Genomic DNA, 17,276 nt, shown 5'->3' on the forward strand with positions numbered 1-17,276 from the left:
CTGCTAGGTCACTCCAATCCTTGACTCTGGGAGGCAGCCTTACGCTGCTCTGCTCTGAGAACCCCAACTCCTGGGCTGTCCACTCACAGCCTCTGGCATGTAAGCTGCTTGGATTGTGCAACCGAACGACATTAGCCAATATCTCTGGTCCCAGACACAACCCTAGGAGCCTCTGTCTTGCAGTGTCCAGTTATGCCATCTGGACGCTGCAAGCTTATATGAGTTTGTCAATTTAACAAAGAAATTGGTATGTACAGGACTTGTTATCCCAAGGGGCATCTCTAACACGTTTCAATTCAAACACACTGCTTCAGGTAGAATAAATAAACAGATTTATTAACTATAAAGATAGATTTTAAGTGATTATAAGTCAAAGCATAACAAGTTGGTTTTGATGGAATGAAATAAAAGCAAAATGCATTCTAAGCTCATCTTTACACTTTCAGTGCCCTTACAAACTTAGATGCTTCTCACCACAGGCTGGCTGGTTGCTCTTCAGCCAGGCTCTCCCCTTTGATCAGCACTCCAGTCTCTTGGTGGTGATGTCTGTAGATGGAGAAGGAAGAGCATATCAAACGTCTTTCCCTTTTATCACGTTCTTTCTTCCCTCTTGGTTTTGCCCCGCCCCCTTCAGAGTCAGGTGAGCATTACATCATCACAGTCCCAAACTGACCAAAGGAAGGGGGGTGACTCACTCGAGACTCCAACAGATCCTTTGTTCTTGCCTAGGCCAGTGTCCTTTGTTCCTGTGAGGCTGGGCTGGGTTTGTCCCATACATGCCCTGATGAGGTGTGAACTGCCTCTCTGCTCTTGGGGAGTTCTTGCCTGGGCTTGCTTTAAGCCATGAGGACACATTTTCAGCCTCATAACTATATACATGAAATTACAACCTATAACATTACTGTAACAAAAATTATTATAACATCTGGAATACTGTGTCCAATTCTGGTCACATGGTCCAGAAAGATTAATTCAAACTGGGACAGGTGTAGAGAAGGCAGTTAGGATGATCAGAGGTGTAGTAGGAAAAGAGCCTGAGATATAAGCCCTTGTATTAGAGTTGCATCCATTGTCATGGGCATACGTGTCTTAGTATCCTCGTATAGTCTGCCCGGTGCTATTACCATGCTTTGTCAACAATAAACCTGGTCTTTGTACCTTAATGGATCTTGTGGTCATTGGGCGGTTCACTCAAGGCCTGCTGTGTTGGCTGTCTGCACAGACCTGGGGCAGCACACAGGGAGAACACATACACGCAGCTAACAACAAGAGGAATGGAGTACCTAGTTTATGAGAGGAGAGGGAAAGAGCTTTTCAGAATTTGTTTTGTTTTTTTTTAAATAATTTTGACGGATAATATCAATGTTTATTTTCAAGTAGGGCTGTCAATTAATTGCAGTTAACTCATATGATTACCTCAAAATATTAATCATGATTTAAAAAAATAATCGTGATTAATCACAGTTTTAATTGCACTGTTAAACAATAGGATACCATTGAAATGTATTAAATATTTTGGATGTTTTTCTACATGTTCAGATATATTGATTTCAATTACATCACAGAATACAAAGTGTACACTGCTCACTTTATACTATTTATTACAAATAGTTGCACTGTAAAATGATAAACAAAAGAAATAGTATTTTTCAATTCACCTCATACATGTACTGTAGTACAATCTCTTTCTCGTGAGAGCTTACACAAGGCACTCTAGTTCACCCATCTTATTATTTAGACTTCTAGCATTTGTGTACAAGCACTTTAAAACCCAACAAATAAAGTAACAGAATACCACTAGCTATCACCTACAGCCTCCAACTAAAACCTCTCCAGCGCATCATCAAGGATCTACAACCTATCCTGAAGGACGATCCCTCACTCTCACAGACCTTGGGAGACAGGCCAGTCCTTGCTTACAGACAGCCCCCTAACCTGGAGCAAATACTCACCAGCAACTATACACCACACAACAAAAACATTAACCCAGTAACCAATCCCTGCAACAAACCCCGTTGCCAACTCTGTCTGCATATTTATTCAAGGGACACCATCACGGGACCTAACCACATCAGCCACACAATCAGGAGCTTGTTCACCTGCACATCTACCAATGTGATATATGCCATCATGTGCCAGCAATCTCCCTCTGCCATGTACATTGGCCAAACCGGACAGTCTCTACGCAAAAGAATAAATGGACACAAATCAGACATCAAGAATTCTAACATTCAAAAACCAGTAGGAGAACACTTCAATCTCCCTGGACACTCAATAACAGACTTAAAAGTGGCAATTCTTCAACAAAAAAACTTAAAAAATAATTAATCGCTAGGGGTATTTCTCAATGATTCTCCAGCGCCTGTGGATCACCATGGGCATTTCACAAGCATTAATACAGGCTTGTCTGGAAAGGTGCATGACACACACATCTTTCAGACACCTACTTGTTCAAGAAGCTGCACACAGAGACTTTCTCCCCGGACCGGAAGATGACTGTAGGGGAAGTAGAAATGCCCATTGTGATCCTGGGAGACCCTACCTACCCCATGAAGCCATACACGGGGCAACTTGACAGCAGGAAGGAGTGGTTCAACAACAGGCTGAGAAGTGCTGAATGACTGGTGAGTGTGCATTTGGCCATTTAAAAGACCACTGGCAATGCCTGTATGGGAAGCTGGACATGGCCGATGACAATATTCCTGTGCTTATAGCCACATGCTGCACGCTCCATAATATTTGTGAAGGGAAGGGTAAAAGCTTCACTCAGGGCTGGACCACACAGGCTCACCACCTGGAGGCTGAGTTTGAACAGCCGGAGACTAGGGAAATTAGAGGGGCACAGCGCGGGGCCATATGGATCAGGGATGCTTTGAGGCAGCAATTTGAAGCTGAAAGCCGCTAATATTTGTTGCTATGCTCAGGATTGCAGTGTTTGTAATGCTAGGTGGTGATTGGTGCTCATGATGCAAGAAGGGGCCTTAACATAACTGTATGTTGCTTTGCAGGGCCCTTTTTGCTTTCACTTAATAGAATAAAGATTGCTTTCAAACAAACACTATTCTTTTACTGAAAGACAACAACTAGAGGAGTGAGTCAAATGAAAAAATTCATCAGCAGGGAGGGGAATGGGGGAATGGAAGGTCTCAAGAGAAGGAGTGGTCCAGGAATGGCTACAGATTTGTGTATGTCCAGGGATCATACCCAACCTTCTCCTTTGGAGTACGATGCAGCGGGTGCTTTACTTAAGCAGGGTCAAACTGCAGCGGGATGGGTGTTGAGTGCAGTGGGTATCGGGAGTCCACACTGCTGGACTGCAAAGAGGGAGGAGTGGAATGCTGCAGGTAGACAGTGGAGCCAGGAGGTTGATAAGAGTGTGTTGGCAGTGTGGGGGAGGCTCACGGGAAAGAGTTTTGTGACAGCGGCTACAGGGGAGGGTGGGCATGGAGCTGCTCAGTTTGAAGAGCTAGTATTGCCTGGAGCATGTCCGCTTGGCCCTCCATAACTGTTAAGAGCCGCTGTGTGGCTTCTTTTTAGTGTGCCACATTCTTCTTTCATTCCCTCTTCTCGGTGTCCCTCTACTCTTTCAGTTCCTTTTTCTCAGTGGCGCATAACCTCACATATAAAGTTCTCCTTAGTTCTTCTTGGACACTTTCTAATTCTTCACAATCGTTCTGCAACCAGTAAGGGAGGCTGGCCTCCCGAGGTCATCTCTGTGAAGTTTAAATGCAACATTTTATAGAACCAGTGTTGTTTTCAACACAGACAACACTGTTTCAGTGCTTTAAAACACTGCCTGTACTCTCACACCTGACACTAACTGGCTGATCCCAGGCAAGCACACATAAACCACAAGACCCCCAAAATGGTGAGTAGCTGCAGGGGCAGGGTAAATCACTGTTCCCGGACCCTGCCGTACACTGGGCACGTGGCTCTTGGACCTTGGGGAGAGCCAGCACTGTAGGGGGGCCTGATAATCATTCCTGTCCCCACACTTTCCAGAGGAGGTGATCATTTTGGAAGATATCTTGCTGCTGAGGGTGAGCAGGGAATCAAGGGAGGGTCTTCTCCAAGCCTGTGGCTTCAGCCTTGGCCCCTATGTGACTAGCCTGTGTGCAGCTATGGTCCCCCCACCCTTGACGGCAGAGTGGCGCTGGAAAGTTACCGTTAATGGGACAAGAAACAAAGCAGGTCTGCCGAGGAACCTGTAGCAGCAGATTGACCAGTATCTCCATGAGAGTTTCCTGGAGATCTCTGAGGGAGATTCACATGAAGTGAGGGAGTGTATCAACAGCCTGTTCCACTGCTAAAACTAGGCATGAAGTGGGAGACAAACCTGCTTTCTGCAACACTTCTGCCCCAACAAGTCAATTCAGAAATTCCCCAAATCAGATCCACTTACCAGGGGCCTCCTCTCCTGTTTGCACTTCACCAATATTCACCTGCTGTGTCTGACTAGGCTCCTCCAGGGTAGAAAAGGGCTCCTGACTGCATGCATCTCCGATCTCCGAGTCAACCTCTGCCTCTGTTCCATCTCCCCCTCTTCATTCAAGATTGCCGCCTCCTGGTTCGGTCCACTCTCTACTGGCAATGAAGCCAACAAAGTATCCACAGGGGACTTCACAGTGGAGGTGGGGTCACCACCAAGTATCGCTACCAGCTCTTTGTAGAACCGGCAGCTCGTTGGCACAGCACCGGTGTGGTGGTTTGCCTCCCGTGCCTTGTGATAGGCATTTCGCAGCTCCTTCACTTTGACCCTGCACTGCAGTGTGTCTCGATCATGGCCCTTTTCTATCATGCATCTAGAAATCTGTCCATAGGTATCATAATTCCGACGGCTGGAGCACAGCTGTGACTGCACTGCCTCCTCTCCCCAAATACCGATGAGGTCCAGCAGCTCGGCATTGCTCCAAGCAGGGGATTGCCTGGTGCGTGGAGCAGGCACGGTCACCTGGAAAGATGAGCTGAGATCACTGCATGTATCACTGAGCAAACAGGAAAGGGACTTTCAAATTTGCAAAGGAATGTACGGGGTGGGGCTGACGGTTGGTCGCCTGAGGGCAGGGCAGTAGAGTTCAAACCGATGGCCAGAGAGGTGAGAACAGGCATAGTGGGACACCTCCCGGAGGCCAATCGCAGTGCTGTAATCACCATGGTGTCTACACTGGCACCGCAGCGCTGTAGCCCCGGCGCAGAAAACACTACACCTCTTGTCAAGGTGGTTTTTTAGAGCACTGCATCTGCACAGTTTCTGCGCACTAAGTGGCTTGGCGGTGTGTACACCTTGAGAGTTACAGTGCTCAAAGCTGCTTTACAAACTCACAAACTTGCCAGTGTAGACGGGACCTTAGAGCTTGACTGTAGACAATGGATCATGTGATGTGGTCTGGATGAAAGCTGGAGGCATGTTGGTAAGTATAGCGGTGTCATAAACAGATAGTTAAGGGTTAATGTCTCTTTTACCTGTAAAGGGTTAAGAATCTCAGTAAACCTGGCTGACACCTGACCAGAGGACCAATAAGGGGACAAGATACTTTCAAATCTCGGTGGAGGGAAGTCTTTGTTTTGTGTTCTTTGTTTGGTTGTTGTTCTCTCTTGGATCTAAGAAGGGCCAGACGTGCAACCAGGTTTCTCCAATCTTTCTGAAACAGTTTCTCATGTGCCAGATAGTAAGTACTAGCTAGAAGGCGGATTAGTCTTTTGTTTGTTTTCTTTATTGCAAATGTGTATTTTGCTGGAAGGATATGTTACCTCTGTTTGCTGTAACTTGTACTTATGCTAGTGGGGAGGGAGTCCCTCTAGTCTATATAAGCTGAATACCCTGTAAGCATTTCCATCCTGATTTTACAGAGATAATTTTTACCTTTTCTTTTTCTTTAATTAAAAGCTTTCTTTTTAAGAACCTGATTGATTTTTTTTCTTTGTTTTAAGATCCAGGAAATTGGGTCTGGACTCACCAGGGATTGGGGTGGGGAGGAGGCGGGATGGTTAATTTCTCCTTGTGTTAAGATCCAAGGAGTTTGGATCTGTGTTCCACAGGGAAAGGTTTGGGGGGGATGGAAAGTGTACCAAAACACTATATTTTTGGTTGGTGGCAGCGCTATCAGATCTAAGCTAGGATTTAAGCTTAGAAGGGTACATGCAGGTCCCCACCTTTTGGACGCTAAAGTTCAGAGTGGGGAACAAACCTATGACATGGTGGTAGAGGTGGGATTTTTTAAGAACCAAAAGCCAGTGAGATTTTTTTTGTTCTCTCCTTCTAAGGCTTGGAAGCAGCCTGAGGGCAGAGGTGTTAAATTTTCTAACAAGGCTTTGTTAGAAGGGATTTCCAGCTGGGCTTAGCTGGAGGGTAATTACAGTTTGCAGAAGACAAGTTACAAACAGTTTTTCTGGTCTCTTCTCAGTCAGAGAAGTCCAGTTAAAAGCTGTGAGTCAGCAAACACCAGCAAAGGGCATTTGCAAGTGAAGTGTTTTTTTTTCTAACTCATTCGGGCATAGAAGGTGTTAGAAAGTCTCTGTAACAAGCAACCCTGAGCTGCAGCATTCTAGGTAAGCTGCAGAGGGTGCAGCCAACACAAGAAAGCAGAAACATGAGTACCAAGGGAGCATCTAAACTAGAACTGGCTAGGCTGGAAGCAGCAGAGAAAGACAACGAACATAGGAGACGGATAGAACTAATTAATGCAGAAATAGCCAGGGAAGAAGCTGCCCACAGGAGAGAGATGGAGAAGCAGGAGGCTGACCACAGGAGAGAGGTGGAGAAGCAACAAAAAGAACTAGAAATAAAAGAAAAAGAGCTGGAAATCCAGAGGCAGGCCCTGGAATTAGCAAAGGCTCAGCCAGATGTTCCAGCCAACCCTAACAACCCTTCTCCAGGTACTGTTTCCCATCCCAGGAAATTTCCCACCTACAAGGCAGGTGATGACACTGAGGCCTTCTTAGAAAATTTTGAAAGGCCCTGCCATGGGTACAATATCTCTGCAGACCAGTACATGATAGAGCTGAGGCCACAGCTCAGTGGACTCTTAGCAGAGGTGGCGGCTGAAATGCCTAAGGAAAACATGAACGATTATAAACTGTTTGAAACAAAGGCCAGAATCAGAATGGGGTTAACACCTGAGCATGTCCGTCGGTGGTTCAGAGCCCTAAGGTGGAAACCAGATGTGTCATTCCCCAGACACGCCTACTACATTGGAAAGAATTGGGATGCATGGATATCAGGAACAAAGGTTCAAACTCTAGAAGAGCTGTCCCTCCTGATGCAAATGGAACAGTTCTTAGAGGGTGTTCCTGAGGAAATAGAAAGGTACATCCTAGATGGGAAATGTTGTGTATTTGGTTGTCATGGTTTTTGTTGCTATGGCAACTGAGTTAGATTATTATGGGTTAGCTCAACCGGTTTCAACCGGCTGAGTGAGCTCTCTGTATATCTGTAAATAAAATGGAGGTTTTGGTTAGCTGCCTGCTCTCTGGCCTCAAGTGATTGCTTCCTACACCGGCTGCCCCAAGGATTTAACACTGGCGACGAGGGTGGGATCCTGGTGCTGCTCCAGTAACAGAAGGAAGTAGAAGTCAAGGTAAAGAACAAACAAACAAAAAAAGCTGCTTGTTTGCACTGACTGTGAAAGTGAAACTAAAAATCATGGCTACTCTGACCAGGCCCCTGGAGCCTTTTGATGAGAATACAGAGCAGTGGCATGTGTATACTGAGCGTTTTGAGCTTTTTGGTATTGCAAATGACATTACAGAAGGCTGTTGATATTGCTGTCTCCATGGAACTGGCTACAAGGGAGGCACAATATATCGGTGCATCCCCTAGGGTGCAAAAAGTGTCACAAGAACTGACCCACAAAACGGTGCAGAGTCAAGAATGTTACCGCTGTGGTAAGCTGGGTCACCAGGCATCAGAATGCTGGTGTAAGGACCTGGTGTGTCGACACTGTGGCAAAAAGGGACACATTGAGTATGCCTGTAAACAAAAGAAAAAGAGGCCTGTGGTCTGGCCGACAAAAAGAGGAACCTTGCATACCCTAGAGCAGACCCAGGATGATCAAGGTGACACCTCCTCACAAGAGGAAGTGCCACTGCATGTTTTGTCTTTGGCAGCGGGCTCACATGAATACTGGGTAACCCCTTTATTGGAGGGCAAACCTATACACATGGAACTAGACACCGGTGCAGCTGTCTCGCTGGTCCCTGAGACTGTGTATAAGGAAAAGCTACAGCATCTTCCGCTTAAGGCAACAAAAACTGTTCTGAAGATGTATACAGGTGAAGCTGTGCCCATGTTGGGCACTATTGATGTTAAGGTGGAGCTCAATGGACAGGCAGCTAAATTGCCACTGTTTGTGGTGAGAGGTGACTACCCAGCCTTAATGGGTAGGTCTTGGCTTGGGAAGATTCAACTGAACTGGGCAGAAGTGCACCGGATGACTAAAGAAGAAACCAGTCTAACCCCTATTCTAAGGAAACATGCTGCTGTTTTTGGAGATGATTTGGGAAGTATGAAGGGAATCACTGTGACATTGAACATTAAACCTGACAGTCCACCAAAATATCTGAAAGCCCGAACTGTGCCATATGCCATCAGGCCAAAAGTTGAAGCAGACCTGGAGTGCCTGGTCACCAATGGAGTCCTAATACCAGTTACCCATAGCTCATGGGCCACTCCTATCGTTCCAATCGTGAAGAAAGATGGCTCTCTCCGGATTTGCGGTGATTTTAAAGTCACTGTCAACCCAGTGTTGTGTGCAGAGCAATACCCGCTTCCCCGCATCGATGACCTCTTCACAGGCCTGGCTGGGGGACAAAAGTTCAGTAAGATTGATCTGAGTCAAGCATATTTACAGATGCACGTCGCTGAAAAGTCCCAAGAGCTGTTGACTATTGTGACTCATAAGGGGCTTTATCGATACTGTCGCCTACCCTTCGGAATAACATCTGCTCCCGCCCTGTTCCAGAGGGCTATGGACCAGATCTTGTGTGGCTTGTCAGGAGTTCAGTGCTATCTGGATGATATCCTGGTCACTGGAAGAAATGAAGAGGATCACTTAAAGAATTTAGAGGCTACCCTACAAAGACTGGAAGAGTATGGCCTACGAGTTCGCAAAGACAAGTGTGAATTCTTCAAGCCCTCTGTTGAATATTTGGGACACATCATTGATTCTGCAGGTCTTCATAAGGCCCCTGCAAAAGTTAAAGCTATTGTGGAGGCTCCCCCACCTCGAAATGTAAGCCAGCTGCGCTCGTTTCTAGGACTCCTGAACTATTATGGAAAGTTCATCTCACAGTTAGCCACACTGCTAAAACCACTTCATGAGCTCCTTGGGCAGAACAAGGCCTGGAAGTGGACTGAAGCCTGTGATGTTGCGTTTAACAAAGCTAAGGATGCATTGCTAAATTCTGAAGTTCTAACGCACTTTGATCCATCCTTACCACTGCAATTGGCCTGCGATGCCTCCCCTTATGGAGTGGGAGCAGTCGTGTCACATATTATGCCTTCAGGAGAAGAGAGACCTATTGCTTTTGCTTCACGCACTCTAAGCAAAGCAGAAACTAACTACGCCCAAATCGAACGTGAGGCATTAGGAATTGTTTTTGGAATTCGGAAGTTTCATCAGTACCTGTTTGGGCGAAAATTTACTCTTCTCACAGACCATCGACCTCTGACATCAATTTTTGGACCCTACACAGGCATTCCCCCATTAGCTGCTAGTCGTATGCAACGTTGGGCATTGTTACTTTCAGCACACACATATGAAATCAAATATCAGAAATCCACTCTGCACGGCAATGCAGATGGCCTCTCAAGGTTGCCTTTGCCGGTCAAACACCAAGATAGTGCCCAAAAGGAAATCTTCTACTTTGAACAGGTAGAGAATACACCCATCACTGCTACTCAGATAAAGAAGGCAACTCGCGTTGACCCAGTATTGTCCCACGTTATGGACCTGGTGATGCATGGAAAATCTCGACAAACCTCTCCGGTCTCATCCGACCTTGTTCCCTACATGTCCAAGTGGACGGAGTTATCGGTCCAATCTGGTTGTTTGTTGTGGGGGAGACGTGTCATTATTCCACCACCACTGAGATCACAGATGTTAGAACAGTTACATTCCGGTCACTGTGGAATAGAGCGCATGAAGGAAATTGCACGAAGCTATTTTTGGTGGCCTGGACTGGACAGCGCTATTGAAGAGAAGGCAAAAGCTTGTATGTCATGTCAGGGTGTGAGGAATGCACCCCAGTGGGCACCCCTACACCCATGGGACTGGCCTGAAAACCCGTGGCAACGTATTCACGTTGACTTTGCTGGCCCCCTTGAAGGAAGCATGTTCTTGGTGGCAATAGATGCCCATTCTAAATGGCCAGAAGTCTCTATAATGCAGTCCACTTCTGCAGAGAGTACTATCCAAAAACTACAAGGACTCTTTAGTCGTTTTGGTCTGCCAGAACAACTTGTGAGCGACAACGGACCGCAGTTCGTTTCTCAGGAGTTTCAAAATTTTATGAAGGCAAATGGGATACACCACATCACGTCAGCACCATATCATCCGTCCACCAACGGATTAGCTGAAAGATTTGTGCAGACAATGAAAAACGCTTTGAAATCAGCAAGGGGACAACACTCCATTCAAAAGCGTCTGGATACCTTTTTACTTTCCTACAGAAACACACCTCATGCTACGACCCACGCATCTCCGGCCTTTCTAATGATGGGACGACAGCTGCGCACTTGCTTTGATCTGCTGAAACCTTCTGAACCCCGACAAATTGTGCAACATCAGCAGCAATATCAAGTCATCAGACGGGCACCCAGAGCAAAAGACCGAACCTTTAGCCCGGGACAGCCAGTTTTGGCTCGGAATTATACTTCCAGAGCTAAATGGGTTCCGGCCACAGTCATCACTCAAACAGGACCTGTTTCCTACACAGTCCAGACTGCAGAGAATCTTACCTGGCGGCGACATGTAGATCAGCTGTTGCCAGGTCATGCCAGTCCTCAGGACCCATCTGCAGTTGAGGGGTCTGACTTCACCTCTTCTGGTGAGGGACCGAATCACAAGTCACCTGTTTCTGACTGTTCTCCTCCATTACTGCCGGCGGCTGAGATACCCCTTTGCCCAGCACGAGCTGATACCACCTCCTCACCTGTTCGTGCTGCAGACCCTGAGCCCCTAGTGCTTTCGGGTGCAATAACACCAGAAGTTCGCCGTAATCCACCTAGAGACAGAAGGCCTCCTCGTCGGCTGGATCTTTAGCTAGGGCGAACCCACGGTTATGGGGCAAAATAATCCCCAGGGTTTAGCCGGGAATGGAGGCAGTCTACCCTCCTTCTCTAGTCTAGTGTGTGTTTTATTTAGGGGATGTTCTTATTGGGGGGGAGGAATATGTTGTGTATTTGGTTGTCATGGTTTTTGTTGCTATGGCAACTGAGTTAGATTATTATGGGTTAGCTCAACCGGTTTCAACCGGCTGAGTGAGCTCTCTGTATATCTGTAAATAAAATGGAGGTTTTGATTAGCTGCCTGCTCTCTGGCCTCAAGTGATTGCTTCCTACACCGGCTGCCCCAAGGATTTAACAGGAAACCCAAAACTGTAACCGAGGCTGGGGAGATCGGAGCCAAATGGGTGGAAGTAGCCGAAAAGAAAAAAGCTACTAACAAGGGGAGCGAATATCAGAGGGGGCAAACCGAAAATAAACCCTACCACCGGGGGCCACCCAAGACTCCACCTACAACCCAAGGGAAGCCCCAGACTACCTATTGTCCCACCTCACCAGTCTCCAGCAACCCACCTCGGCCCAGTGACCAGTCAGCTGGGCGATGTTTTAAATGTAATGAACTGGGACATATAAAGGCCAACTGCCCCAAGAACCCCAATCGAGTGCAGTTCATTACACCACCATCACACCAAAGATCCCCAGGCCCAGTTACCTCTCAAATACCCCTGAAGCAAAGGGAAACCTTGACAGTGGGTGGAAAGAAGGTTATCGCATGGAGAGGCACCGGGGCACAAGTGTCAGTTATCCACCAATCCTTAGTGGACCCCAGATTCATCAACCCAGAGGCCCAAGTAACAATTTATCCGTTCATGTCAAAATCTGTAACCTTGCCTACAGCTGAATTACCTGTCCAGTACAAGGGCTGGTCAGGAAGGTGGACTTTTGCTGTCTATGACAATTATCCCATCCCCATGCTAGTGGGGGAAGACTTGGCCAACCATGTGAAGCTGGCCAAGAGGGTGGGAGTGGTCACCCGCAGCCAGGCCAAGCAAGCTTCCACACCCATCCCTGTTCCTGAGCCGTCCACCAGGGCTCCGTCTGTGTTACCAGAGACCCAGACAGAGGTGGTGGAACCGGATCCCATGCCAACAACTGAAACAGCCATAGTGCATCCAGTCCCAGAACCGGAACTGGAACAGCAACCAGCACCAGAACCATTGCCAGCACTGACGCCAGCGCTTGCAAATCCGTCTCCAACTCCAACGCCAGAGGGCGCCAGCGGGCCTGAACTGGCAGAAGCAGCAGACAACCCTACCTAAGAGGCTCAGCCAGAGCCTGAAATATCACCTAGTGCACCAGCGGAGAGCGGTTCACCAGCAACCAAAACAACCCCATCACCTACATCGCTTCCAGAGGGACCAAGCCCAAATCCACAGTCTAAAGAGAAACTGGCATCTCCAGCCTCAAGGGAAGAGTTCCAGACTGAGCAGGAAGCAGATGACAGCCTTAAGAAAGCTTGGGCGGCGGCACGGAGCACCCCACCACCTCTCAGCTCTTCTAACCGATCCCGGTTTGTTGTGGAACAAGGACTTTTATACAAGGAGACTCTTTCTGGTGGACACCAGGAAGACTGGCATCCTCAAAAACAGTTGGTAGTTCCAACTAAGTACCGGGGGAAGCTCTTAAGCTTAGCCCATGATCATCCCAGTGGCCATTCTGGGGTGAACAGAACCAAAGACATGTTGGGGAAGTCCTTCCACTGGGAGGGGATGGGCAAGGACGCTGCCAATTATGTCCCATCTTGTGAGGTGTGCCAAAGAGTGGGAAAGCCCCAAGACCAGGTCAAGGCCCCTCTCCAGCCACTCCCCATAATTGAGGTCCCATTTCAGCGAGTAGCTGTGGATATTATGGGTCTTTTCCCAAAAAAGACCCCCAGAGAAAAGCAGTACATACTGACTTTCGTGGACTTTGCTACCAGATGGCCGGAAGCAGTAGCTCTAAGCAACACCAGGGCTAACACTGTGTGCCAGGCCTTAGACATTTTTGCCAGGGTAGGTTGGCCCTCCGACATCCTTACAGATTTGGGAACTAATTTCCTGTCAGGGACCATGAAAAACCTGTGGGAAGCTCATGGGGTGAATCACTTGGTTGCCACCCCTTACCACCACCAAACCAATGGCCTGGTGGAGAGGTTTAATGGAACTTTGGGGGCCATGATACGTAAATTCGTGAATGAACACTCCAATGATTGGGATCTAATGTTGCAGCAGTTGCTTTTTGCCTACAGGGCTGTACAACATCCCAGTTTAGGGTTCTCACCATTCGAGCTTGTGTATGGCCACGAGGTTAAGGGGCCATTACAGTTGGTGAAGCAGCAATGGGAGGGGTTTACGCCTTCTCCAGGAACTAACATTCTGGACTTTGTAAGCAACCTACAAAGCACCCTCCAACACTCTTTAGCCCTTGCTAAAGAAAACCTAAAGGATGCTCAAAAAGAGCAAAAGGCCTGGTATGATAGACATACCAGAGAGCGTTCCTTCAAGGTAGGAGACCAGGTTATGGTCTTGAAGGCGCAACAGGCCCATAAGATGGAAGCGTCATGGGAAGGGCCATTCACGGTCCAAGAGCACCTGGGAGCTGTTAACTACCTCATAGCATTTCCCAATTCCTCCCTAAAGCCTACCATGTTAACTCTCTAAAGCCCTTTTATTCCAGAGAATTATAGGTTTGTCAGTTTACAGCCCATGGAGGAGATGACGCTGAGTGGCCTGAAGGTGTCTACTATGAAGGAAAAAGTAATGGTGGCGTGGAAGAGGTGAACCTCTCCACAACCCTGGAACGTCTGCAGCAGCAACAGATCAAGGAGCTGTGCACTCACTTCGCCCCCTTGTTCTCAGCCACCCCAGGATGGACTGAACGAGCATACCACTCCATTGACACAGGTAATGCTCACCCAATTAGAACCCCACCCTACCGGGTGTCTCCTCATGCCCAAGTTGCTATAGAACGGGAGATCCAAAACATGCTATAGATGGGTATAATCTGCCCCGCTACCAGTGCATGGGCATCTCCAGTGGTTCTAGTTCCCAAACCAGATGGGGAAATACGCTTTTGTGTGGACTACCATAAGCTAAATGCTGTAACTCGTCCCGACAACTATCCAATGCCACGCACCGATGAGCTATTGGAGAAATTGGGACGTGTCCAGTTCATCTCTACATTAGATTTAACCAAGGGGTACTGGCAAGTACCGCTAGATGAACCCGCCAAAGAAAAGTCAGCCTTCATCACCCATGCAGGGGTGTATGAATTTAATGTGCTTCCTTTCGGGCTGCGAAATGCACCTGCTACCTTCCAAAGGCTGGTAGATGGTCTACTAGCAGGATTGGAAGAATATGCAGTTACCTACCTTGATGATGTGGCCATTTTTTCTGATTCATGGCCCGAACACCTAGAACACCTAGAAAAGTGTTCTTTGAGTGCATCAGGCAGGCAGGACTCACTGTTAAGGCCAAAAAGTGTCAAATAGGCCAAAACAGAGTGACTTACCTAGGGCACCAGGTGGGTCAAGGAACAATAAACCCCCTACAGGCCAAGGTGGAGGCTATCCAAAAGTGGCCTGTCCCAAGGTCAAAGAAACAGGTCCAATCCTTCTTAGGCTTGGCCGGGTATTACAGGCGATTTGTACCACACTACAGCCAAATCGCTGCCCCACTAACTGACCTAACCAAAAAGACCCAGCCAAATGCAGTTAAGTGGACTAATGAGTGTCAGAAAGCCTTTACCCAGCTTAAGGCGACGCTCATGTCTGACCCTGTGCTAAGGGCCCCGGACTTTGACAAACCCTTCCTAGTAACCACCGATGCATCTGAGCATGGTGTAGGAGCAGTTCTAATGCAGGAAGGACCGGATCACAACTTCCATCCTGTCGTGTTTCTCAGCAAGAAGCTGTCTGAGAGGGAAAGCCACTGGTCCATCAGTGAAAAAGAATGCTACGCCATTGTGTATGCCCTGGAAAAGCTACGCCCATACGTTTGGGGATGGCGTTTCCAGCTACAAACCGACCATGCTGCGCTAAAGTGGCTTCATACTGCCAAGGGAAACAACAAAAAACTTCTCCGATGGAGTTTAGCTCTCCAAGATTCTGATTTTGAAATTCAACACATTTTAGGAGCTTCCAACAAAGTAGCTGATGCACTCTCTCATGAAAGTTTCCCAGAATCAAATGGTTAAACAGTGTTCTTAAAATGTGAAAAATCTTGTTGGTTACATAATTAGTAGTATATGTAACGGTGCATGTGTTTTATTAATCTGTTTATTTTTAAAGTTCTAGGAAGAAATCACTGCCAGTGTGATTCCCCCACTGTCTGCGATTTGGGGGGCGTGTCATAAACAGATAGTTAAGGGTTAAGGTCTCTTTTACCTGTAAAGGGTTAACAAGCTCAGTAACCTGACGGACACCTGACCAGAGGACCAATCAAGAGACAAGATAATTTCAAATCTCTGTGGAGGGAAGTCTTTGTCTGTGTTCTTTGTTTGGGTTGCCATTCTCTTTTTGTATCTAAGAGAGGCCAGACGTAATTTCAAGCTCTCCAAGTTTGCTGAAGTATTTTCTTCTATTCAGTATAGTGAGTATTAGAAAGGCGGACTAGTCTTATAATTAATTTCTGCACAATTGTGTGTTTGCTGGAGAAATATCTTTATTTCTGTTTGCTGTTACTTTGATTATTCTGAGAAAGGAGGGGGGGAAGCCTCTCCAGGTTTATAAGCTAGACCCTGTAAATTTTTCATCCTGGTGTTACAGAGATAGTGTACTTTCTTTCTTTCTTTTAATAAAATCTTTTCTTTTTAGAAACTGATTGATTTCTTCCCTTGTTTGGATTTTCAGGGGAAGGGGAGGGGGGAAAAGTGAATCCCTCGTCGTTTTGATTCAAGGAGTTTGAATCAAGGTATCTCTCCCAAGGACTAGGGGAGGGGGAAGAAGGGGCGGGGGGAATGGATTATTTCCCTTTGTGTTAAGATCCAAGGAAGTTTGGGTCTGTGTCCCCAGGGAAAGGTTTGGAGGAACAGAGAGTGTGCCAGACACTGAAACCTGGCTGGTGACAGCGAACCAGATCTAAACTAGGTGACAGCGAACCAGATCTAAACTAGGATTTTAGTCCATGCAGGTCCCCATCTTGTGGACGCTAAGGTTCAAAGTGGGGAATAAACCTATGACAGATGCTGTTTTCCTTTTTGGATTACTGTGTGTTTTTGAAAATAGGAGTTAAAGGTAACAGGCAACCAGAACTCTGGTAAAAGTTAATTGTGTCCCTTTTAAGTAAAAGGTTTTAACCTGTGAATGGCTCTGGATCTAAAAGCGAGCCAGAAAGCATCTGTGTGCTAATGCAAATTACCTAATTGATAAGATAGAAGCCTCTGAAACCTGGCCTGCCTATGAAACAAACACAGAAAAATATGCGGGTAATTCCTCTGTTTTGCCTGCAATCAGCAAGGATATTTGTATAAGAAAGAAATATTTGAAACAAGGACTGATCGCCCCAGAAGGGGTAGAAATATGTTTTTGTCTTTTAGAAAATTAGAGAAAGCTAATGCCAGCGGAAGAGCAATCCAACATACTATGCATTTACTGGCACAATAGAAACTGTGTTCTGTGTCCTTGTGGTGTGTAGTGAGTCGGTGTGGCTCCCCTCCTGCCCAGCAGAGGGAGTGCCCTTGCAGACACCAAAGTGGGCGGAGCCACCGCTGCCTGTTTCCGCCCCCCGGAAGTCAAGGGGTGGGACAGAAAGTATAAAAGCCGGCCGCCAGAGCTCAGTCAGGAGCCAGCCACCGCAGGGAGCAGACGTGCCGCAGGGAGCTCGAGAGTGGGAAACCTCCGGGACCCAGGGCAGCCGCCCAGACTGACTGGAGCTTCCCCGCGCCCATTACCTGGAGGAACTCCTGGAGTTTCCCCGCACCCACTACCTGGAGGAGCCCCTGGAGCTTCCCCGTGCCTTCTATCTGGAGGAGCCACCGGAGCCTCCTCGCCCCTGCTGCTACCCAGAGGAGCCGC

The 17,276-nt window shown here is 47.4% G+C and overlaps 1 protein-coding gene across 1 annotated transcript in view; it reads right to left on the bottom strand.

Moving 5' to 3' along the window:
- Positions 1-986: 986 nt before the first annotated feature.
- LOC123368377 (integrin alpha-D-like) overlaps positions 987-17,276 on the bottom strand; it is a 57,383-nt gene continuing 41,093 nt past the window's right edge. Inside the window, exon 31 of the mRNA XM_045013142.1 lies at positions 987-1,283. The gene's annotated coding sequence lies outside the window, so the exon portion shown is untranslated. The remainder of the gene's footprint in view (positions 1,284-17,276) is intronic.

The sequence above is a fragment of the Mauremys mutica genome, chromosome 4 (assembly GCF_020497125.1).
Source record: "Mauremys mutica isolate MM-2020 ecotype Southern chromosome 4, ASM2049712v1, whole genome shotgun sequence".
Classification (NCBI taxonomy): domain Eukaryota; kingdom Metazoa; phylum Chordata; order Testudines; family Geoemydidae; genus Mauremys; species Mauremys mutica.